Here is a 21,317-nt window from a genome sequence, read left to right on the forward strand (position 1 = left end):
AATATTTCTAAGAAATGCCTATAAATACTACAATATGTATGACTTGCACACAATCTCATTCTGTTTTAAGTAATGGCTTTGCATTTACTGTAGACACATTTTAATTTTTTTAATCACATATTTTAAAACCCACTATTGTATCTTAAAATGTAATTATGCTAATGAAACATGTAAAGAAATATCTCCCTTCCACAGGAACTTTGCAATTCACGGCAGCATGTGCATACAACACACACAATTAGACTTCCCTGAGTTCCCTGAAGAAAGGACGTTCATAAGTCAGGTCTATTTTTGTCAAAACAAGATGCTCACACTGCTGCACCAAGACTTTTTGGTGTTTTAGTCATGTCTACAATGGTCAAATCTACAACAGCATTTTGGGATTTTGGTGCAGGTCATGATGCCATGTAGTTGTATTCTTATACAAGATTCACTGCCACCCCAATAGAAGCTTAATACAAGTTCAGAAAACAAGGCCATTGTTACCAAAGAGAGACTGTCACAGGCTTCATTTTTTTTTTCCCTGTAGTAAGGAACCTTTGTAATAACTAGGTCAGAATAGGATTTCTGATCCTAAGATCCAACTGGAAAGTTCCAAGAAATACTTATTAACCCTCTGGTCATTGTGCACTCAGAACAGGGATTCTCAAAATTACATATAGGAAAAAAAAAGCAGCACACAGATGTGATGACCACTGGAAACTATATTAGGCCACATAATACTTACAAAATTTCCCCTGGGTAATCAAGAGGTATCTTTGGTTTGGTAGACTTTGAATAACAATAATTTTTTAATGTATGTTTTGTGAAGTGCACCATGTTCTCCAGGTCATACACATAGAAAGAGGCTTAGCACTCAGGTATATGACCCCCGAATCTGTTTTCCTCTATAATACTAACTCTGATCATGGGATGGCCAGAATGAAGATTCTGGAAAAATCGAGGAATTCCCAAGAGATGACTGTTGGATGATTGCATCAGCAAATGACTTGAGTTTTAACAGTTCTTCAAATCCAGTACACATTTGCCTAAGATTTGAATATTTAATCTTTAAATTACTGAGGCCAAAACATTACAAGAACCCAAAAGATGACAAAAAAGTTATTTCCGCAAGTGTGACAGTGAATCATGTGATTAAATGCAGAAAAATAGGATATGCTTGGTTGTTACTGTCCCAGATTATTTAGTTCAGAAGGATACCTGCTACGGACTGAATTGTGTTCCCCTATAATTCATATTTTGAAACCCTAGCGCCCAGTGTGACTGTGTTTGGGGATAAGGCTTTTGGGAGTTGATAAGGTTAAATGAGGTCATAAGGGTGGGCTCCTAATCCAATAGTATTGGTGGTTTTATAAGAAGAGAAAGAGAGAGTGATCTCTCCCCAGGTGCACATACCCAGAAAAGGCCATGTGAGCACACAGTGAGAAGACAGCCATCTGCAAGCCAGGAAGAGGTCTCACCAGAACATGATTGTGCTAGCACCGTGATCTCAGACTTGTAGCACCCAGAATTGTGAGAAAATAAATTTCTGTTGTTAAAGCCAACAATCTATGGCATTTTGTTATGGCAGCCAAAACTGACTAAGACAGCCCCACACAGATGAACTGGAGACATTGGAGTGTTGAAGAGAAGTTTGCATCAGGTGCAGTACAAATCCCAAGATCAGAGTTAGAGCAGAGTTTAGATAAGACTAGGGATCAGAATAAAGACAAGACTGAGACTATGGATGGATCAGAGTCATCAGCTAAGCAGGACTGAGCCAGGATTTAGCACAGTAAGGAAGAGTTTAAGCTTTGGACTTAAACTAAGGTGACTTTTTTCTCTATCTTCTACATGTTGCAAGAGTTTAAGTTACTTAAGTACCTCATTTTAATTCTGGTACTTCACAACTAATTCTAAAATGGAGATGATAGTGCTTTTATCATGTAGCCTTTGTGAGAATTAAACGATTAGTGTAAAAAAATTAATAAACAGAAACCTCAATTAAATAGAGTTGGGCGATGAGAACGGGGAGCTCTCACGCCCTGAAACAATAGCAGAGCCAGCAGGAAGAAGGAAGACTCCTCTCTTTCCTGGCAAGGACTCAGCCAATGAAAAGCCATGGACTCTTTATTTCCTGTAGCCCTCCCAACTTCCTTTTCTCCTTTATAAAAGTTTTCCTCCCCTTCCTGGAAGCGGGTGGGGGGACTTGCACATGGCTCGCAATGGTTGCAGACCCTGAATTGCAGTTTTCTGCTGATCCTGAATAAAACCATCTTTGCTGCAGCCTATTTGTTTAAGGTCAACATTAGTATTTGGCACCATGTGTGACACATGCTAACATCTCAGTGAATTGGTAACTCCCTATAGTAGCCCAAGTCAGAGAACTTGGGGTCTGAGCTAGCCTACATTCATTTGTTCATACCCCAAATATTTATTGCATACTTACTGCCAGGCCTGATTATGGGTGCTAGAGATAAAGCAGCTAGCAAAACAGAAACAAAACAGAACAAAATCTACCTTCAGAGAGCTTACATTCTAGAGAGAATATAGGAGTCTAATGACAAAAACCTGGGGTTGGCAGGCTCCTGAGTCCCCAGCCATGTCTCATGTCCAAAAAGGTTTTGTTCTGGGCAACTCACACAGTCCCCGTGAATGGCTAAATATATGTAAAAAGAAACAAAATGTATGCTGTCAAATAACTTGTCACATATATGGTAAATATTGCTCATTTCTTTTTCAGAAATGCATGAAGGACTCCTGTTTGACATGACATTTTATAAAAAGCTACTCATTACTCTTATTCTCTAAGAGCCTTTCTTCTCTCATCTCTCCCCTCTAGTGAGACAGGCTTTATATAAAGACAGCTTTCTTACCCTAAAGAGAATTATACCTTGATCTATCCATTGTCCTATAATGTTTAATTGGCTTTCCTGAATCCTGTCTCTGAAAAATTTCAGCTTGAAAAACGGAAAACATCTTAAAACAAGTTGGGAAATTAAAGCTTCACAACGATACCTTTCTAAAAGGGGCCTCTTCCTGTCGCCAGTTCCCTTTCTTAGCATTTGTGGATGTCTGTATAGGAGAGTCTGTTAACCTCCTAGTGTTGGAGGATGGGGACGAGGGGTGTTCTCACTTTTCCAGCCACCATTCATCTTTCCGTCTTGATTCAGAAGGCAGCCAAAATGAGTGGACTCTTGCTGCATAAATAATTGCAGAGTAGATTTTGTTTGGTTTGGTGGCCATTTACCATGTTCTTTGTTGTGTTTGTCATCCTTTTGTCACCCATAGGCAGGGCTGATCAGTAAATGGATTTCGTTATGATTCATAAACCATTTTTCACATCTAAACATACATTCTCCTAGACACAATTCTGCAGTAACAGTGTAGCAAAATAGGCTGTTCTTTTGTTGCTTTGGAAATATACCTTATTTTCTTTTATTATTTTGAGGCAACCTGAGTTCATGTATATACAGTACAAAATCAAAACAGCTAAGAGAAGCACTGATATCAGCTGCCTATTGTTGTATGCTTAAATAAAAGAAAGGAAAAAGTAAGAGTAAATGTTTTGGCAAAACTTCAATGAATATGCAATTGTGGTAAATAACCTCTAGAACAATGCTGAATGCAAATTGGACTTATTCCAATTTTTTTTCATGTTTAAACAAAGTTTAGGGTTTCTTTTTTTCTTCCCATATAAATGCATAAATGCATCAGTTTTGCCCAGATACAGAAAACTATTCTTATTTCAGTAAATTTCCTTCTTTTCGTTTATCATATGGATCATGGAAAAGCATGATTTTACAGAGTCTGTTGCTTTTAAAGCACATTTATAAATTAAGAATGTCAAATAAATACAGCCTTTCAAACAGCAAATAAGCTTTACCAAGAGAGATTCTTCTTTTATAACTAGAATACTTCTCACAGGAATAAGGCCTTTGTTAGTAAAATAAATTCTAGAAATGAATTTCAGAGTAAAGACCTCAGTGTTTGTTTTTATTCTTGTGAAACCAATAAAGTGCTGACGAAGAGTGCTATAATATGCCACCATAGTTTAGAAATAAGGTACATTTAAGAGTGGTCTTTATTGCCTTTTGAGGGTTGGATATTGCTGCCCTTAGCTGCGCTACCATAGAATATGCTGCTTTACAAAACAGCAGCTGGGGTGGTTAGATCCATTTGAGCCCCACCTGAATATTATACACACTGTTTAAAAATGTCAAACCTTAAAAAAAAAAAAGTCAAACCTTTAGAAATATTGGAGTGTTTATAATACTGTGTCATTATGTTCCCATAGGCTTAAGTCTGAAATACACTGAACTTAAAAAAATAAAAGGATACGTTTTTCCATTTCTTTTTATACCATTTTATTTCCTATAAAATTGCAAACCCATGCAAAAGGCTTACTTCAAGTGTTATTCTTTTAGATGATAAATTTAAACATTATTTTGATACATACTTCCTTGAATCTGAATGTTAAAATCTGTAATACTTCACATTCAAACTACATTCCAGTTCTGAGGACAGAAGGGGGAATGGAGTAGGAAAATATACCAAAACTTTCAAGCCCTGGTGAAAGGCCTCCTTGGTTGTGAGGGAAATGCAGATGTGCACAGGTGACTGAAACAAGAAATGGGAAGGGAGTTTGTCACTAAATCACAGAGCAGAAGAGGCTTTAGAGCAGGATTCTCAGCTCTGGATGCACAATAGAATCCTCGTGGAGCACAGCAGTCCCTAAGAGTGACTAGCATGTGTGTTAAGACCACAGAACAGAATTGGTATGTAGGACATACAAATAGATTTATAGCCCAGAGCCTTTCTCTGTGCTTTTTTAAAAACCTATACATGTTCAACGATTATACCTTTCTTTGTTTCGGGGGGGTGGCGTGGGGTGGGGACATAGATGTTTTATCACTTTACCCTGCGTGTGCATCCAGTAAATGCTTTGCTGCCTATTGGACTGCATTGCCAGTTGCAGCCCTGTAGCATTTAGTTGAGTGATGTCTACCCCTATGAGGAGGAGGCGAGTGTGTATATATAACACTCTGTGTGAATGCAAGACTCTTGTGAAAAGCAAGACTAGTTCTTTCAGAAATGTTCTCTCGGTTCTGATTAAAAATAAAAACAAAAACTCTTAAGTTTCCGCAAATGCTACAAGTGTCTTCTTCTTGCAACATATCCATTTATATTTTCAACAGCATTTGTTGGTCTTTCCTGAAAAAGTTCTTCACTCAAGGACCGCATTGCAGCCATAGATCATTTACGTATAATTTGGTAGATGGTAAACATTTGAAATTACTGTGGCAGGTATTTTCACATTGTTTCTGCTGATCTGATTTAAAAAAAAAAAAGCAGAGAGCCAGAAAACAGTGTGAAGAATTGAAATTCCTCAGAATCAATTTGAAGCACCCTTTTGAAATGAGAATTGCTATAAAGAAGCATTTTGGAATGAGGTGATGATGGGGTGAACAGTCTTTGAGATGAAAATACAGTTCAGTAAAGCAAATGTATTTGTTTGATGGGGACTATATACACTGTGTTTTAATTTATTCATCATTATTATTGTTTTTGAGATTATTTTCAGCCACCACCCACATAATGGCCCCAGGAAGCCCAGAAGAGAGCCAGTAGAAACTCTATGTGTGTTTCTGGTGAACTATTTCAATATATTTCTAAGAATAAGAATTTACTAAAGAGATGAAGAAATACTGTAAGACTAAGAAAATACAGAGAAAGAATCTCTTATACATAATGGACCATCAGTTCCAGGATTAATCTATAAAACCAGTGGCTGCTGTGTTAAGTAATTTATGTGGGAATAAAAATTATTTTTATATTACTTTTGCTGTGGATGATAACATTCCATAAGCTCATCACATTTTTAATCTTAACTTAAAGAGAGTTCTGCTATGGCAATTTTTAAAAGAAGAGCTCCACTGATCTCTTTCCAGGTAGCTCCTTCGCTTCCTTCTGTGTCCTTCCCCTCATACCCACCCTCCCCAGCCCAACTTCACCCACCCTCCCCCTTAGCCAAAGGCATTTGTGAAATATGGAAGCAGTTATGTCATGCTGTTGTTTTGAGTATTCTTAATAAATGGCCCCTGTATTTCAGAAGTGGTCTGAGGAGGTGAGCTAATATAATTCCACTTTGATTACTTGTTTGCATATCAGATGCAAGGAACTCTGAACCAATTCCCTGAATTTGTCATAATCATAATTTAGTTATCCACAGCTGCTTCATTAGATTTAAGGTCTTTCAAGAGTATATAGATTGGGCAGATTGGTTCAAGATGGCAGAGTAGAAGGACATGCTCTCACTCCCTCTTTCAAGAACACCAGAATCACAACTAACTGCTGAACAATCATCAACAGAAAGACACTGGAACGCACCAAAACACTACCCCACATGCAAAGACAAAGGAGAAGCCACAATGACACAGTAGGAGGGGCGCTATCACAGCAAAATCAAATCCCATAACTGCTGGGTGGGTGACTCACAAACTGACGAACACTTATACCACAGAAGTCCACCCACTGGAGTGAAGGTTCTGAGCCACACGTCAGGCTTCCCAACCTGGGGACCTGGCAAAGGGAGGAGGAATTCCTGGAGAATCAGACTTCGAAGGCTAGTGGGATTTGATTGCAGGACTTCGGCAGGACTGGGGGAAACAGAGACTCCATTCTTGGAGGGCACACACAAAGTAGTGTGCACATCAGGACCCAGGGGAAGGAGCAGTGACCCCATAGGAGACTGAAACAGACCTACCTGCTGGTGTTGGAGTGTCTTCTGCGGAGGCGGGGGGCATCTGTGGCTCACCAAGGGACAAGGACACTGGCAGCAGAAGTTCTGGGAAGTACTCCTTGGTGTGAGCCCTCCCAGAGTCCACCATTAGCCTCATCAAAGAGCCCAGGTGTAGGCTCCAGTGTTGGGTTGCCGCAGGCCAAACAACCAACAAGGCGGGAACCAGAAAACTATAAGACACTGATGTAAGATAATTAAAGATGATACCAACAGATGGAGACATATACCATGTTCTTGGATTGGAAGAATCAATATTTTGAAAATGATTCTACTACCCAAAGCAATCTACAGATTCAATGCAATCCCTATCAAATTACCAATGGCATTTTTTACGGAACTAGAACAAAAAAACTTAAAATTTGTATGGAGACACAAAAGACCCCGAATAGCCAAAGCAGTCTGGAGGGAAAAAAAAGGAGCTGGAGGAATCAGACTCCCTGACTTCAGACTATACTACAAAGCTACAGTAATGAAGACAATATGGTACTGGCACAAAAACATAAACATAGATCAATGGAACAAGAGAGAAAGCCCAGAGTTAAACCCACGCACCTATAGTCAACTAATCTATGACAAAGCAGGCAAGGATATACAATGGAGAAAATACAGTCTCTTCAATAAGTGGTGCTGGGAAAGCTGGACAGCTACATTTAAAAGAATGAAATTAGAACACTCCCTAACACCATACACAAAAATAGACTCAAAATGGATTAGAGACCTAAATGTAAGACCGGGCACTATAAAACTCTTAGAGGAAAACATAGGAAGAACACTCTTTGACATAAATCACAGCAAGATCTTTTTTGATCCACCTCCTAGAGTATTGTAAATAAAAACAAAAATAAACAAATGGGACCTAATGAAACTTAAAAGCTTTTGTACAGCAAAGGAAACCATAAACAAGATGAAAAGACAACCCTCAGAATGGGAGAAAATATTTGCAAATGAATCATCAAAGGATTAATCTCCAAAATATATAAACAGCTCATGCAGCTCAATATTAAAAAAACAAACAACCCAGTCCAAAAATGAGCAGAAGACCTAAATAGACATTTCTCCAAAGAAGACATACAGGTGGCCAAGAAGCACATGAAAAGCTGCTCAGCATCACTAATTATTAGAGAAATGCAAATCAAAACTACAGTGAGGTATCACCTCACCTCAGTTAGAGTGGGCATCATCAGAAAATCTACAAACAGCAAATGGTGGAGAGGGTGTGGAGAAAAGGGAACCCTCTTGCACTGTTGGTGGGAACGTAAATTGATACAGCCACTATGGAGAACAGTATGGAGGTTCCTTAAAGAACTAAAAATAGAATTACCATGTGACCCAGCAATCCCACTACTGGGCATATTCCCAGAGAAAACCATAATTCAAAAAGACACATGCCCCCCAATGTTCATTGCAGCACTATTTATAATAGCCAGGTCATGGAAGCAACCTAAATGCCCATCGACAGACGAATTGATAAAGAAGATATGGCACATATATACAATGGAATATAACTCAGCCATAAAAAGGAATGAAATTGGGTCATTTGTAGAGACGTGGATGGATCTAGAGACTGTCATTCAGAGTGAAGTAAGCCAGAAAGAGAAAAACAAATATCGTATATTAACGCATATATGTGGAACCTAGAAAATGGTACAGATGAATCGGTTTGCAGGGCAGAAATATAGACACAGATGTAGAGAACAAACGTATGGACACCAAGGGGAGAAAGCGGCGGCGGGTGGGGGCTGTGGTGTGATGAATTGGTTGATTGGGATTGACATGTATAAACTAACATGTATAAAATAGATAACTAATAAGAAAAAAAGAGTATATAGATTATTACAGCTCTTGGTTATCTGATAACAATATTCATAAGATGCCCTCTTCTCCAACTCCACTTCCCTACTCACTGATGGGTATTGATCTCAAATTTTCTTTTTTTTTTTTTTCCAGTTGTAGCATCTCCCTAAACGTTATCAGATTATACTAACAGAGAGATAGTAAAGCAAGACCTTCAGCTCTTTCAGATATTATACATTAATCTCCATAAATATTTTCTCCCCCTTTTCAATCTACCCTCGTTTTACCATTTGAAGTCTGTATCTTAAACTCAAATCCAAGAATGGCATTTCAATGGCATTTCAATTATCCACGTTGCACTTTCTTTATAGAGAAAGGTGGTATGAGAAAGCTCTTGAACTAAAATGTGAAACTTATTCCAGCTAAATCAACTAATCATAATGGGAGCAATAACATTAACACTGCCGACTCAAATAAGTTAATATATTTGGTAAAAGTGGTTATATTTAATAGTTTGTATTGTCACCAAAAGGAAAAAAAGTCATTGGTTATATATGAACTTTTCACTCAAATGATTCACTAACCTGCTTAACAGAGTGTTCGAGAGCATCGAGAATATTCCAAGCACCTGTCTAAGAAGTAGATATTTAACAGTAAATAAGATAAACATGGTCTTAGCCTTCATGGAGCTTACAGTCAGCAAATAAAGAGACAATGGCATCACTATATGACAGGGAATTGGACTGGAGAGAACAGGGTTTTACAGGCTCTAGAGAAAGGACACCTAGAGAGAGGACTGTCAGAGAGATCTTCCTGAGGGAAGTGACATCCAAGCTGAGATTGAAAAGAAGAGGAGAAATTAGCCAAGTGATCTAGGCAGAGGAGCAAGAACCTGACGTAATCAAGGAATTGGAAGAAGGTCTGGGTGAATGAGTGAGCAAGGGCAGCGTGGAGTGGAGACAGATGAGGCTGGAGAGCAGCCAGAACCCTGTCCTGCAGGGTCATAGTCAGGGACACAGGATTGGAAGCAGTTTGTTGACTGGAGGTACCTGTGGGTGTCCAAGTGAGGTTCCAATAGGCAGAGCCTGCACTGCCAAAAAATGAGGGATGGTTTGGTTTCGAAATTTGTAATTTAGTAGGTAACTTGTAAGTATAATGAAGAAGCAGTTAAATTTCTTGAGATTTCCTGGCTAGTTTTCTAGAAAATTCTTTGACTTATCTCCTGCTACTTATTTATATTTCACTGCATGCTGTATCTGTAGCTCTGTTTCTCAACAAATTCAGAATTCTATGCTTAAAACGTATTTTATTGATGAATTGAAGTTTCCTATTCTAATTACTCATCTTCAATGTCTCTTTCTTCAACCAGAAATTTATATAATTAAAATGTTGTGTCCTGCCATGAAGAAGTACAAAAATAGGAAATATAAGAGTCTATAGTATTACACTGAGAGTCGATTCTGTGGTAGTTTAATTCCCCATGCTTGTCAAAAGTTGTTAAAACATTGCTTGCCTTTTTTGAATATAAAATGTGGGCATACATGTACTAATATATCAAAAAATGACACTTTGTCAAAGAGGGCTTTCGTGGGAAAATGTTCTGAATAAAATGTTTTCTTTCTAAAAGAACCCAACCTGTTTAACATTCCAAAGCAAACACAAAAGCGCACAAAATGCCTGAACTTACTGCCAGTCACAACAGTCAGTTTCATTTACTCTTTAATACTTTTTTCTTATATACCAAAAGCTGTTCCTCCAAAAGAACTATCAGTTTTATTCCATTATAACTCTGGTTTGAAGTAAAATAAAAGTAGCTCTGACCCTCCTCAAAATGGATTCTTTTCAGACTTACTAGCACTTCTAATAGTATGAAGATGATATGATTGGCTATGTCTGCCGTTAGACTCAATGTAATTATATGTGAAGCAACAATTCCCTTATCTATTAGGAACACTTGCTGCGGCTAACTGCATTTCACTGTCTGGCAGATGAAATGCTGAATTAAAATCTCAAACTAGTTTTTCAAGTTTTTTTTTTTCCCCAGTCATTTAAAAACCTTTTAGCCTAGGGGAAGATGGTAGCCAGAAAAGAATGGAAAACAGATGGTATTTAAAGGCCTGAGCAAGATGAACAAAGCAGATGTACCTTCCTGGTTCTCAAATAGTCCCTCTCCATTGTGATTACTTTGAGACAGTTACAATCCTTTGGACTTTCTGAGGATGTTTGGAGTTAAGATAATGGTTGATAGTTGAAATGATAAATGGTAAATCAATACATAATTGGCTTTGATCACAATCTCATATTGTCTTATCTAAACAGGAGGGATATTAGTATATGTTACCTACATTCTTTGCAGAGAATGAGCCTAAGTCTAGCTCTTGAGAAATAATATCTTGTTCATTGTTTAGGGAACCAGGGAGAAGGACTGAAAGAAACAGAAGCAGATGGCATTTGAGGTAATTGAGGTACAGTATAGCTTGAAGGCATCCTGGAATGCCACATAATAGTACTAGTGTGAAAAGAGGTGAAATATGCTACACAGCTTCACTTGATGTGTAAGCTGAGTCAGATTTTATGTTCTGAATTAAAATTCCTAAAGGGTCGGGGCCAGGGGTGGAGAAGGGTGCAGATGGTTTGAGCTAATGTTAGAGAATGGTAGAAACATTCCCCCAACTATAAGCATTCATTGGAGAGTAGAAGGCCCAGGTTTTAATGAAATATTAAATTCTGCATATATTGGTATGAAAAGATATTAATATTGGGAAGAACAGATTTTAGTTACTAATAGGCCAGCCAAATGTGTTACCTTCACCTTTTAATTAAGATATATATATATATATATATATATTATGTTGTCTGTTTAAATAGAAGTTAAAATCAGAATGTATTAGACTGACACAAAGGAAGTTTTGTTACACTGATTGTTACACACTTATGAATCATCTGCTAAAAACAGTGGCTCCTCCTAAATGTATTAAGGCCAAAATTAATTTATATTTAGATCCCTTTAAAGTTTAAATAATCATATCCTGTCTATAGACTATTTTTGCCTATGAGGTTAAAGTATATGTCACATGTATAAAGGAAACATCAAAGGCATATCAATATTTGATTCTACTACATGTTAGCCATGCCAGAGACCTTGCAGTCATACCTAATATAAACAGCTCACTGTGGGTTCACAACTGAAACAAACAAAGGATACAAACTGATCGTGATTTATTTTAATATTAAAACCTTACAGCACTTTTTAAGCTATTTTATAAATTAATTTCAAAGTGGATGAGGCAGTAACATTGAGGTTTAGCTAATTATGTTTAAATTAAATATAAGCATTTAATATAACCATTTTAATTAAATACAAGACTCGGGCAACTAATCATTAAAAGTGGAATTGGTAACTTGAGATTTATCACTCTGAAACCACTTGTACCACATATCTAATGAGTTCTTTCCTCTACTTCAATGGAAGATAAAATGTATCTCCCCAAAGTGGCCGTTAATAAAAGATAACCCTTTCTTGTGTCATGGTTGTCAATTTGACATTGAACCAGAGCAAAAATGTCTACTTGCATACACAACTGTAGTTACTATTTGCTAAACCATTTTCAACTTGACTTATATTTTAGTTCTATAAGTGCCTAAGAAAACCCCTAATAATTGTAATAGCATTTATTACTGCAAAAGAAAATGGATATATTTTGGTTGAAATTTTTTATGATTTTTATAGAGGAGACTCTGAGGAAGAAGAAATCTAAATAATTTTGTGATTTAATTTTTTTAATTAAAATGATGTATTGCAATTTCAATTGCAGTTGAATTTGAGGAATAACACTGAATAGCTTCATTTTATAAATATACTTCAAACTTTATATTTGTAAGAATATACAAATGTGTTGCTATATTCAAATTTGTATATAAAAATTTGCTATATTCAAATTTGTATATAAAAATTTGCTATATTCAAATTTGTATATAAAAATTATTTAAAGAAATCATTGGCTTTTTCTTATGTTTCAGTCTTTTTTTTTTTATTAAATTATAGTTGATTTATAATATATTAGTTTCAGTTATACAACATAGTGATTCAATATTTTTTAGATTATACTCCATTTAAAGTTATTATAAAATATTGGCTATATTCTCTTTGCTATAATATATTCTTGTATCTTATTTATTTTATACATCGTAATTTGTACCTCTTAATCTCCTACCCCTATCTTGTCCTTCTTCCCACTAGTAACCATTAGTTTATTCTCTATATCTGTGAGTCTGTGTCTGTTTTGTTATATTCATTCATTTGTTCTATATTTTAGATTTCACGTATAAGTGATATCATGTCTTTCTCTGACTTATTTCACTAAGCATAATGCCATCCAGGTCCATCCATGGTGTTGCAAATGGCAAATTTTCATTCTTTTTTATGGTTGAGTAATATTCCTGTGTGTGTATGTATACCACACCTTCTTTATCCATTCATCTGCTTATGGGACACTTAGGTTGCTTTCATATCTTGGCTACTGTAAATAATGCTGCTATAAACATTAAGGTGCATATATCTTTTGGAATTAGTGTTTTTGTTTCTTCAGATATATGTCCAGGAATGGAATTGCTAGTTCTAGGTTTAGTTTTTTGAGGAACCTCCATACTGTTTTCCATAATGACTACACCAGTTTACATTCCACCAACAGTTTACTAGGGTTCCCTTTTCTCCACATTGGCTAGTTCCTGTACTACAATGTAACTATCATTTAGCACATTTACCCTGACACATTGTAAGTGCTTAATAAATGTTTGTAAATTGAGTGAATAAATATGTTGTTATATTTTATAAAACGTCTTTTAAAAGATTCTGTTTTAAAGCCATTTATTGCGATATCTTACCTTCTACTTTAAGCTGCTCTATTAGAATAGCTGATAAAGCTGAAGTGCATCTACTTACGTCTTTGAAGGCAGTGGTTTTTCTATTATCTATTGCTTTTCTGTGTTCTGGAAGTAGAACAAATATTAAGAATCTAAAAGAGAGCAGGGCCTCTGCTGGCTGAGAGAGTGTGATTTAAAGGCAAGTTAGCTTGTTTTGTTCCTTGTACTAAGTATCTGCAATTACTGATTGTCACATTTTTCTTCTGGTGTAAAAACTGAACTAATTGAAGGTACTACCCTTAGGGGACGAATTCTACAGTGTAATGAATGTTGAGTGCCCTCTTGAGTTTAGCATGTTAATTATTCATAATTATAATGATTTCTGTTTATTTGGGAACTTTAGAAATAATTCTGGTTTATCAAAACAAATTGAGAAACAAAGTAGTTGAGGCTTTGTTTTGTTTTATTTTATATCGAGGTCTCAGCAGGTGTATGAACATGCCAAGAAGTTCTCTGAGCAATGGAGCCAGTTTTCTGGCTAATAAGTGGATACTATTGATGTGTGCCATGTCCTGAAATAACTGAATGAACTTTACTCATTCTCTGGTTTCTCTAAAACTATTTGGGCAATATTGGGGTGGTGAGGACAAGGATTCAAATGGAAGAACTGGAAATAATGAATGAAAGCATGTTAATCAGAGAAGAAATACAATAGATTTGGTAGCTAGCTATTAGTCAAGTACATATAAAATTTTAAACGTTTTCCTTTTCTTGAAAGAGGTGTGTGTGTGTGTGTGTGTGTGTGTGTGTGTGTAGCTTTGCACTCTAAATATATTTGCATCCAGTGGACCCAAGTGAAAGATGGACATTCTAGCTATTTTGGACTGAATAGGGCTTCCCTGGTGGCGCAGTGGTTGGGGGACCGCCTGCCGATGCAGGGGACACGGGTTCGTGCCCCGGTCCGGGAGGATCCCGCATGCTGCGGAGCGGCTGGGCCCGTGAGCCATGGCCGCTGAGCCTGCGCATCCGGAGCCTGTGCTCCGCAATGGGAGGGGCCGCAACAGTGAGAGGCCCGCATACTGCCAAAAAAAATAAAAATAAAAAATAAAAAAAAAAATAAAAAAATAAAAAGGAGTTTGTCATTGCAAATCTGTTACGTTGAAAATTTTTTTCATTTTCCCATCAATTTCTTTTTTCATCTTTCCAATACAACACTTTTTGTTTTAGAGCCATACATGTACTCTGCAGCTAGAGAATTACTCAGGTCTCCTAGTAATCTATATTCAACTTAGGAAGAAGCAGCAATTGCTTAATATATTCAAGGAGTAGCAAAGGTAAGAATGATTGATGAATAATCATCATATGGTTGTAGAAAGGCCAGTATATAGCATTTTTCAGAAGAGTACATTGAACCACTCTCAACCTAAAATCCTCAGCAACCAGATCAGAAACAAGAACATTACGTGAAAGTACATGTGGGTAGCCCCCAATTTACAAGTCCATCTCTGATCAAAGGGAATTAGCAATTACATATTCCAGGGTTAGGCTCAAATGTGAGCTCTGTCCTTCATCAACAAATTGTTTAATAAAAAGACTGGAAGTACTTTAAAAAAAAAAAAAAGAAAGAAATGTTCTGATCATACCTAATATGCTTCTTCAAACACAAATTTTTAACCACAGATACTGAGGAGTGGAGAGAAAAAAAAAAAAAGACTAATGGGAAGATCACTTTGTCTCTGTCTCTACCCCCAGGTGCTAACAGAGCAGGGAACAAGCCAAAAGGACAGCAGATGCGGAGAGGCCATGGAGCATCCACCAACCAGATAATCATCGCTGGAATAACTGGAGGTGTCTGGATGTAGGTATGTGTACCAAAGACTTCTGTGTGTTCCTGCAATCCATCATCTAGCTTTCCCATTCATGTTATACACCTGCCGTCTCATCAGTCTTTTGGAAGCCCTACTTGGCAGGACTTGGAGGCATGCACATATGCACACAGCCACTCAGAAATGAAGGGCAGCTCTCCAGCAGGAGGTCCTCTCTCCTCTGTGGGCTTTTAAAACATTATACAGAATGACTTTAAACTGCCACCTGGGGCTTCCCTGGTGGCGCAGTGATTGAGAGTCCGCCTGCTGATGCAGGGGACACGGGTTCGTGCCCCGGTCCGGGAAGATCCCACATGCCGCGGAGCGGGTGGGCCCATGAGCCATGGCCGCTGAGCTTGCACGTCCGGAGCCTGTGCTCCACAACGGGAAAGGCCACGTACTGCAAAAAAAAAGAACTGATTCTGTAATCTCAGCGTTCCCATATAGAAACATTTCCCACTGGCACTTAATCTTGTTTCCTGAACACAGAAGGCCTTTGTCTTTGCTGTCCCACTATCTGAAATAACTTTCCCAAATCCTCTCTGCTGGTTTTAGTTCTGTTTTCCTCCAAGACCTAAGTCAGGTTTCACGTACATGACAACATCTTGTTGATTCCCTATCCCAGTTCATTCCTTCCTTTCAAATGTGTGTAGGGCTTGTAGTCATACCTCTCCTCTGGCATTTGACAACTTCTATCATGTATGGTTGTTTCTCTCTTCATGCATCTATCCTGTGTCCTCAGTGTAGCTGTTTATTTCTGAAGAGGCAGGATCTGTTGCATTTTTGTATCAGAGTCCAGGACCAGGGGAAATGGGCTTGAAAAGAGCTACCATGATGGAGCGAGGCAACAAAGGGGTGTGGTCAAGAACACAGACTCTAGAGCAGGGCTGCCTGAGTTTGAGCTGCTGCCCAGCCAACTACTAGCTGTGTGACCTTGGCAAGGTTTTTTTAAAAACTTTCTATGGGGCTTCCCTGGTGGCACAGTGGTTATGAATCTGCCTGCCAATGCAGGGGACACGGGTTTGATCCCTGGCCCGGGAAGCTCCCACATGCCGCAGAGCAACTAAGCCTGCGTGCCACAACTACTGAAGCCACAACTACTGAAGGCCTAGAGCCCGTGCTCCACAACAAGAGAAGCCACAGCAATGAGAAGCCCACGCACCGCAACGAAGAGTAGGCCCCGCTCACCACAACCAGAGAAAAGCCCGTGAGCAGCAACAAAGACCCAACGCAGCCAAAAATAAAATAAATAAATTACTAAAAAAAAAACCCACAACAACTTTCTATGTCTTCATCTTCTCATCTCCAAAATAGGAATAATACATAATAATATGTCTAATACATATCAACCACTCAAAAATCATTACTTATTTGTTACTGTATATACAATAATAGTTCATCCATTTAATTTCTCAATAATACTAGAAGATAGATGGCATAATTCCTATTCTAAAAACTGGAACCCTGTGACCCTGAGCAGTCAGGTTACTGCCTAAGATTGAGAGAAGAGACAGAATGAGAACCAAAGTGTCTGATCCTAAACCCTGGGCTGTTTCACTCCCCACGCTGTCTTACACAGGTGCCTAGCGACTAGTTCATATTGATAATAATGAAATTTATTCTTCTCTTTTCTTATGGTTTAAACCAAATTTGACTCAACAAGTATTTCTAGTCCCAGGCACTGAAGGAGAAAGATGAAGAAAATACAAGATGGCTATTCCTACCCTAGGATGTTTTACAATCTAGGTGATTCAAGTAATGAAACAAAGCAGAAATATCTAACACATTTTTTTAACCTCTTGTCTCTAGGTTCCTTATGAGACTGGCTCTTCCATGGTCCCTCCCTCACCCCATGTAATAATGTAGGTTGGACACAGTATCATTGTTTACAAAGATAACACTTTGGGGTTTGGTGGAATGTGCTACTTAAGAGTAAACTATAAAATTTATGAGTTTTAAAATTGTTTTATTTTATTTGAAATTATTTTGGAGAATTTACAAAGAGCTCTATTAAACTTGGCAGACTAGCCCCTCTTGGAATCTCTCTATTTTGTAGGAAATTATCAGCAGTCTTGTTCTTCTCACTGCCAAAATTCCTCGGCTACTGCTACTTCATTTGTGCTGTAGCACTTAGCTCTGTGTTGGGATGTAGTAGATGATTGATAAATCCTTGATTAAGTTGAATTTTGTCACCCTACTAATACTTAAATATGCTCTGCTCTCCTGGCCTACCACTGAATTACAGAGTAACTTCAGAAGTCTCTGTGGACCTAGAGGAACTACCTTATGTGAAGCATACCCAAGAGAGAGGAGTGGAAGAACTAACATGTTTGAACACTTACCTTATTCTAGGTTTTTTACCCTGCATACAGCATTTTATTTAATTCTCAAAGTAACTCCATGGAATAGGTATTATTATATCCCCTTTACCAACAAGGAAGCTAAAATTCAGAGAGTTTAACGGACATATTATAAAAATCACAAAGCTGGTGAGAAAGAATTTCCAACACAAGTCTAATCAACCAAGCAAATGATGCAGTAGTAATGGCGGTGAAGTGAGGGCTCGATTCAGAGTTATGAGGCAGGGACTACGTTTTGACACTAACTACAAGTGACTCAGACACATCATAGAACCTCTTCATGCCTCAGTTTCCTCATCTCACATGACATTGTCAGGAGAATCAAAATATTTTATTTGTAAGATGGCTTTGAAATTATCATTAACATTACAAACATATAGTCACAGGCCTGGTAAATATAAATACTGAAACATTGGAGAAATCCCCAAATGGTTTGAAATTCCTAGTGGGCCATGGGGAGAAGGTGGAAGCATTGAAAGGAAGCAAAGACCAAACATGAAGAAACACCATGCCTGTGTAGGGACTCTGGGAGCAGATCTAGAAAAGATGGCTCTAGTACCAATGCTGACCCAATGCTGTTCAGTTACCAGTTACCACGTGACAGTTATCATGTCCTTCAATGTTGAGTATAATAGCCATAATCACTAAACCAAGGACTAGACACAGGACAAAAACATTGGAAATCAGGACTGTTGCATATGGAACCAGATACCTTGTATAAGGAATGGTTGTGTGGCAAGCTTCTCATTCGGAGGATTAAGAGTAATACTGTCCTTAAATACCTGGTTCAAAAATATGTACCCAGCTCCCAAAGTACCTAAAACAGCGGTCCCCAACCTTTTTGGCACCAGGGACCGGTTTCGTGGAACACAAGTTTTCCATGGACCGTGCCGTGGCGGGGGGATGGTTTCAGGATGATTCAAGTGCATTACATTTACTGTGCACTTTATTTCTATTATTATTACATTGTAATATATAATGAAATAATTATGCAACTCACCACACTGCAGAATCAGTGGGAGCCCTGAGCTTGTTTTCTTGTAACTGGATCATCCCATCTGGGGGTGATGGGAGATAGTGACACCCAAAGTGTTTTGCTTATGTCCAGTCTACTCTGTAATCTCGTTCTGGTTGCTGTCACTGCAGAAAACCCTGCTTCACAAAGACAGGATGTTGGAAATGGAAGCAGGCATTTCAGTGCTTTTGTGGCAATCTTAGGATATTCTGCCTTGACTATTTTTTTTTAACATCTTTATTGGAGTATAATTGCTTTACAGTGATATGTTAGTTTCTGCTTTATAACAAAGTGAATCAGTTATACATATACATATGTTCCCATATCTCCTCCCTCTTGCGTCTCCCTCCCTCCCACCCACCCTATCCCACCTCTAGGTGGTCACAAATTACCGAGCTGATCTCCCTGTGCTATGCGGCTGCTTCCCACTAGCTATTTTACGTTTGGTAGTGTATATATGTCCATTCCACTCTCTCACTTTGTCACAGCTTACCCTTCCCCCTCCCCATATCCTCAAGTCCATTCTCTAGTAGGTCTGTGTCTTTATTCTAGTTTCTTCATGACCTTTTTTTTTTTCTTAGATTCCATATATATGTGTTAGCATACGGTATTTGTTTTTCTCTTTCTGACTTACTTCACTCTGTATGACAGACTCTAGGTCCATCCACCTCACTACAAATAACTCAATTTTGTTTCTTTTCATGGCTGAGTAATATTCCATTGTATACATGTACCACATCTGCCTTGACTTTAATCCAGAATGTGTGGAGATTTGAAGTTGTCTCAAACATACTTTTAAGGCCGCCGTCATTTGTGATCTCAAGAAGTTGATCCACTTCTAGCACAAAGTCAATTCACCTGGCTTATTCACAAATGGGTTGCGGATCCATTCCTTCCCAATTTGGGAGTCTTTTGTGGTTGGGAAGTAATGCTCAGACTCTTTTGAAAGCTGAAATAGGTGATCATGCACCAGCTAGGAGAAAGAAGTCCCTGGCTCAGTCTTTTTCAAAATCTTTGCTAATGTTTACAACATGTCAAAAATCCCAATGTTCACTCATCGCCCCCATAATTCCAGTTTGGCTTTGAATGCAGCCACTTTATCTGCTGACTTGAACACAGCTGTCATTCTCCCCTGAAGTGACAGATTGAGTTCGTTGAGCAGGTTGAATATGTAACACAAGTAAGCAAGTTTTGCGACCCGTTCCGTGTCACTGAAATGTGCTGCCAGTGGTGACTGTTTTTCTGAAAGGAATCTCTGCAGCGGCTCTCGTAACTCAGAAACTCTGACCAGTGATCTGCCTTTAGAAAGCCATCTCACTTCTGTGTATAAGAGAAGACGTGTGTGCTCTGCGTCCATCTCCTCACAGAGCTGTGCAAACAGACGTGAGTTAAGGGCACGTACTTTAATGTGGTTGATAATTTTAATCACCTCCTGCAAAAAGTTGTTAAGTTCAGGTGACATTTTTTAGCTAGCCAGCATTTCTCTATGGATGACACAGTGCATAGACTCACATTCAGAAACGACCTCTTTGACCCGAGTAGTGAAACCAGAAAGCTGTCCAGTCATGGCAGCCGCTCCATCCACGCATATACCAACACAAAATGACCAATTCAGTTTTCCTGATATGTAATCATTCAAAGACTTGAATAGTTCTGCAGCTGTGGTGTTGGTTGGCAACAAAAGTGCACATAACATATCCTCATGCACATCCTTCTGAAAAAAATATGGCACAAAAACAAGCATTGTTGCCCTGCTGTCAACATCGGTAGACTCGTCGACCTGGATTGCGTACCATGGTGACTCATTAATCCTCTCTAACAATTGTGCCTCAATATCCTCTGCTATTTCATCAATTCGTCTAGTTATGGTGCTAGCCAAAAGAGGAACATGTGCCACCTTTTGAACAGCATCCTCTCCCAAAAGTTCACAACAAATGTCCTTAGCGGCAGGCAGGATCAACTCTTCACCAATAGTAAAGGGCTTCTTAGCTTTAGCAATGCAGTTAGCCACTAAGAATGATGCTCTCAGTACAGACACATTTGATGAAATGGTGGCCTTCAATAATTGCTTCTGTTCTTTGTGTTCACTTTTTTTTCTTTTGAAAAACTCCAAAGTCTTGTCTTTTAATGCAGGGTGCTTGGTCTCCATGTGGCGAAAAAGTTTTGAAGGTTTCATGGCTTCATTGGATAGCCGGTTGCCACATATTATACAAAGCGGGCTTGGAGAATGTGAATCACCTCTTGCAATGAACGTGTAATTTAAGTAGGACTCTTGGTATTTTCTTTTAAATGCAGCTTTCTTTTTGTTGGCAGTCTTAAAGTCTTCTGCTGTCTCATCATTGGGTCTTCCCCCTTTTCAAAGAAGCTCTCCAGTGGTGTTTGTTTTTTACTCTTTTTGGCTAGGGTTAGCTTGTGGGCTTACCAAACTGAGACAAGTGCGCAGTGCGGGAAAGAGGCACAGATGGAAGTGGTAAATAAAATAATGGGCGGGCCACGCGTGGACTAAAATAAGTGTCAGATTCTGACTTAAAGCCTGCCACCAGATGCAGCTGTACAATTTAAGTACATCAACTCATTTGCCACTATAAAGCCTGCCACCAGATGCAGCTTCATTGTCACTTGCCACTCACTGATAGGGT

The 21,317-nt window shown here is 38.4% G+C and overlaps 1 protein-coding gene across 1 annotated transcript in view; it reads left to right on the forward strand.

Annotated features, from left to right (window-relative positions):
* The window catches only part of HS3ST5 (heparan sulfate-glucosamine 3-sulfotransferase 5), a 286,208-nt gene that overhangs the window by 153,036 nt on the left and 111,855 nt on the right, over window positions 1-21,317 (forward strand). The window contains exon 3 of the mRNA XM_032651290.1: window positions 15,191-15,300. The gene's annotated coding sequence lies outside the window, so the exon portion shown is untranslated. The remainder of the gene's footprint in view (window positions 1-15,190; window positions 15,301-21,317) is intronic.

This window comes from Phocoena sinus, chromosome 12 (genome assembly GCF_008692025.1).
Source record: "Phocoena sinus isolate mPhoSin1 chromosome 12, mPhoSin1.pri, whole genome shotgun sequence".
In the NCBI taxonomy this organism is placed as follows: domain Eukaryota; kingdom Metazoa; phylum Chordata; class Mammalia; order Artiodactyla; family Phocoenidae; genus Phocoena; species Phocoena sinus.